Source organism: Myotis davidii, unplaced genomic scaffold (assembly GCF_000327345.1).
Source record: "Myotis davidii unplaced genomic scaffold, ASM32734v1 scaffold1465, whole genome shotgun sequence".
Lineage (NCBI taxonomy): Eukaryota > Metazoa > Chordata > Mammalia > Chiroptera > Vespertilionidae > Myotis > Myotis davidii.
In genome coordinates, this window is record NW_006295980.1 from 313,907 (window position 1) to 318,598 (window position 4,692).

The following is a 4,692-nucleotide window of genomic DNA, read 5'->3' on the forward strand; positions in this document are numbered from 1 at the left end:
CCTCCGGACGCACCCGGACTCACCGCCTGGGCGCCCACGGCTCTCCCAGCTCGCTTGGTGCAGTACCCAGTGCGCAGGCGTGGGGCCACGCAGCGGACTGCAACTCCCAGCAGGCCGCAGGCTACCCTTCCCTGCGGGTGGGGGGCTGGAAAGAAGATTGCTGACGTTGGAGGGGCTGGAGCTTTTCTTTGGAAGGGATTCCATTTCCGGTCTTAGAGGCTTCTAAGTCCCAGGGGTTTGGGTGGGGCCTGTCATATTCTTGATCCTAGCCAGGGCTTCTCTCCCATCAGCTCAAGAATACTAGGAGCGGTTGGGAATGTAAACCAAAATAAATTTTAGACTGTAATAAAGAATAAAAGGCTTTTATTTGCCCCAAAAGGAGCTGCAGCTCAGGAGACACAGATTTAGGTAGCAACTTCTATTTTGCTCCACTGAGGCAAAGGGGAGGCTGTCTTTTATAGTGCAAGTTCTTGCTCAGGTTCTCAATTATGTCTGCTTTATGTAAATGAAGTATCCAAATATGAAGTTCTGAATGGATAAGGCAGTTCTTAGTCCAACGGAGGAAAGAGGAAACCAGTGTTTCCCTGTAGTGGTTGACTGAGATAAACAAACCAGGCAATGTGCCGGAAGCTCAGAGTTCAGTCTGAACTCCCCTGGGGAAGCCCCTGTCAGCAAATAGCTGGTAAGCTCTTATTATTTATTAAATTTGGGCTCTGGGTTGACCATGGGAAGTTCATCTCAGCAGATAAATTCCTTCTTGGAGTCCACATTGCCCTCCTGTAAATCTGTTATGATGTGGCCAGTGATTCTCAAACCTCTATATGTAGGATGAATTTCTAGGGAGAGTTTGTTAAAAATTATATTTCTGGGACCCATCCCAACACTCTGAGGCACTGGATCTCGCCATAGCTCTAGAATTCACAGTACTGGATGACACTCCAACCAACCAAGCCACACCAACCAGGGCTAGAATTCCCATTTTAATAAGTTTTCTTTGTGACTCTATTCTTTGGCTCATAGCTCATAATGGCCTTTATCTAACTTTGTATTTTCTTCTCTTGAAGACCAGAGCTTCCACCTATTCCTCTCACCTTTCAGCTACCACCAGAGGGTTCATAGGTTTTGAGGTTTGCCTGGTGCCCCACCTCTATTGTCTTCCAATTGGTTCCTTGCTGGTCCCACTCCTGGAGTCAGATTTTTCTGCCTGGGTGGTCAGTGGTGAGTTTTAGGGCAGTCAGACGCTATGTTGTCATTTGGTAAAGTTGTTATCACTTTGGTTTGGAGCCGGTACTATTGGTTTTTGGACACCAAACTTTATTTCTGGTACTTCCTGTGTGAGAGCAGCATCCAGTCCTGCATGGGTTTGAGACAGAGAGTAGAGAGCTGTCTGCCATTGTGTCTTTCCATGGCAGGTGCATCACCTCTCTGAACCCACAGAAACCAAAGTATTGGAAACAGCTCCACCAGGGACAGAGTTGTGTTTATGGACTGGGACATGAAGCCTTGGCAACGCTGATTCCTGCACGTGCTGTTTATTGTTGCAAGAAATGCTAGGGGAAAATTAGCCTGCAGTTGAGGTTGATTTCAAGGCCAAAATGGTCCAGGAGTCTTACAATGGCCTGACCTGGGCTCCCAGAAGCAAAAAGGGCTCCTGATTGTGAAACTGAAGATATTCCTGCACCTGGAGCCAAGAGCTGTTTCTGCTGACCAAAGATCCAGCATGAAGGCTTCCTGTCTGCACTTCTGTGGGTTCTGACATTGGCCCCTGGAGAAACCCTTAGGTGGCTCCTGGAGCTTTGCCATGGGTCGGTGGCTTTGGCCTGAGATGCACACAATGAAGCAGATCTTAGAGCTTCTGATGTTGGAGCAGTTTCTGACCTTCCTGTCCCAGGAGAGCCATAGCAGGGTGCAGAGCTGTAAAGAAGCTGTGACTCTTAGAGTATGTGCAGAGAGAGCTTGTGAGACTGAGGGAATAGATGAGGGAGAAAGAGGTTTCACCTGTGGTTGGTTGGGCCCAAAGCCTGTGACATCACAGACTCTTACTTCCCCACTCAGATTGTCTTGATTGCCCTGAGTAGACCTTACATGGCCAAGTGACATTTTATAGTTTAATCTGGAACTTTCATTCTCCAGATTTCCCACCAAGCACACAGAGTGAATAGTGAAGGGTGCCTGTTTCCATGGAGAGACAGAGTTGCTGCTGCAATAGTTAGTGTTAGCTCTGGAGTTAGATCAAAGGGGTTCAAGTCCTGTCTCTGCTGGCTGCCCACTAGCTATGTGACTTTTGGCAAGTTACTATTCCTCCTTGGGACTCAATTTTCCCCTTGGTAAAATGGCTTCCGGGATTATTTTGAGGATTAGAGGGAGAGAGTAGCCTGTCTATTTTGATCACACTTCTGGAAGGTAGTGCTTAAAATTGTTAGCTGTTGTTATATTAAGGTCAGCAGTCTGGTCTCATCTGCAGAGCTGGGTCTTAATGGTGAACATGGAAAAAACAGTTTGGCACTGAGGCTTTGAGGTCAGTGCCCCCAGATCTCCCCAGTTTAGCTTATCCAGAAGTGAGGAATGGGAGTATCTGGGAAAGGTGGAGAGTGAAAGAGGAATGAAGTACATCAGAAGATCTACAGGGTAAAGTGTGTACTCGCAAGGACCCTCTCTCCATACTCTCCACATACAATCACGTATACACATTTTTGCTCGTGGGCATGGTGTCAAAAACCCCTTCTAGTTTAAACCATCCTTTTATCTTCTTGGGTCCAACTGGTTTCCTGTTGAAGGTTTACCCTCAGATTCCCTTAATAATCTCCCTTTCTATTGGGCCCTGTTATGATGATGAGTGACAGCAGGTTGGCTCCAGGTTGCAAATAATGGGCTGGGCCCTAGCTGGTTTGGCTCAGTGGATAGAGAGTTGGCCTGCAGACTGAAGGGTCCCAGGTTCGATTCCAGGTTGGGGACTCAATCCCCAGTAGGGGGTGTGCAGGAGGCAGTCAATCAGTGATTCTCTCTCATTGATGTTTCTCCCTTCCTCTCTTTGAAATCAACAAAAATATATTTAAAAAATAATGGGCTGGGAATAGAAGTGCTTTTGGAAAAGACTTTGCCTCAGGAAACTGCATGAAAATTACTGAGCTTCAAGCTGGAGCCCAGGGACACTCAGAGAAGCTGTGAATTCTAGAGTAGTTGCTACTTCTTGCTCACTAGGTCCAATCAGCTTATCATCATTAATGTAATAGAACTTTGAGATGTCTTGTAGAAGAAAAGATCGATCAAGATCTTCACAGACTAAATTATGACATAGGGCTGGGGAGTTGATATATCTCTGATGTAGGACAGTGAAGATGTAAGTATTACTGGCCTTGCCAGTTCAAAGCAAACTGCTTCTGGTGGTTATACAAACAGTGAGAAAAAAGCATTTGCAAGTTCAATAGCTGCATAACAAGTACCAGGGTATGTGTTCATTTGCTCAAGTAATAAAATCACATCTACAATAGTAGCTGCAATTAGAGTCACTGCCTGGCTAAGTTTATAATAAACTACTGTCATCCTCTAAGATCCATCTGTTTTCTACACAGGCTAAGTAAGCGAGTTGAATGAGGATGTAGTGGGAATCACCATCTCTGCATGTTTCTGGTTCTAAATGGCATCACTAGACTCAGAAATCCCTCCAGGAATGTGGTATTGCCTTTGGTTTACTATTTTCTTAGATAAAGGAAATTCTAGTGGTTTCCACTTGGCCTTTCTCACCGTAATATCTTTCACCCCACAGGCCAGGGAACCAATGTGGGCATTCTGTCAGTTACTGAGCATATCTATTCCAATTATATATTCTGGAATTGGGGAAATAACCATTGGATGAGTTTAGATACTTAATGGACCCCCTGTGAAACAGACCTGATCCATTGATCACCTGACCTACATAAACCACCACTCTGACTGGTAGACCCCAGAAACACTTTGAGTCTTCTGGAATTAGTGTCAATCCAGAAGCAGTGCTCAATACTCCCTGAAAAGTTTGATTATTTTCCCCCTCATGCACAATCAGCCTGTTAAAAGGCCATATGTCTCTTTGGTAAATCCTGGCAGAAAGATTTGCAGTATATATTTTTGGCAGTATGGAGGGGGTCCTTCCTTCAGAGACCTGGACTCCCCTTTCTTTTTTTTTTCTTCTGGATGCAAGAATGGTTTAATGTATGCAAATCAATCAATGTGATCCATCACATTAATACAATGACAGAAAAATATCCTATGATTATTTCAAAAGACACAGAAAAAGCATCTGACAGAACTCAATATCGGTTCATGATAAAAACTCTTAATAAAATGGGTACAGAACATACCTCAATATAATAAAAGCCATACATGACAAGCCTAGAGCTAACATCATACTCAATGGAAAAACAATGAAAGCTTTTTTTCTAAGATCAAAAACAAGACAAGGGTGCCCATTCTTACTCAACACAGAACAGAAATTCCTAGCCAAAGCAATCAGGTAGATAAAAGAAATAAAAGGCACCAGAACAAATAATAAGAAGAAGTAAAATAGTTTCTACTTGAAGATGACATGATTTTATATAGAGAAAATTCTAAAGAATCCACCAAAAAACTATTCAATCTAATAAACAAATTCAATAAAGTTGCAGCATACAAAATTAACATACAAAATCAGTAGCATTCCTATACACTAACAATAAC

At 43.8% G+C, this 4,692-nt stretch overlaps 1 protein-coding gene across 1 annotated transcript in view; it reads right to left on the reverse strand.

Moving 5' to 3' along the window:
* The window catches only part of ZNF449 (zinc finger protein 449), a 17,271-nt gene extending 17,171 nt beyond the window's left edge, over nt 1-100 (reverse strand). Inside the window, exon 1 of the mRNA XM_006770915.2 lies at nt 24-100. The gene's annotated coding sequence lies outside the window, so the exon portion shown is untranslated. The remainder of the gene's footprint in view (nt 1-23) is intronic.
* Between the last annotated feature and the right edge of the window lie 4,592 nt (nt 101-4,692).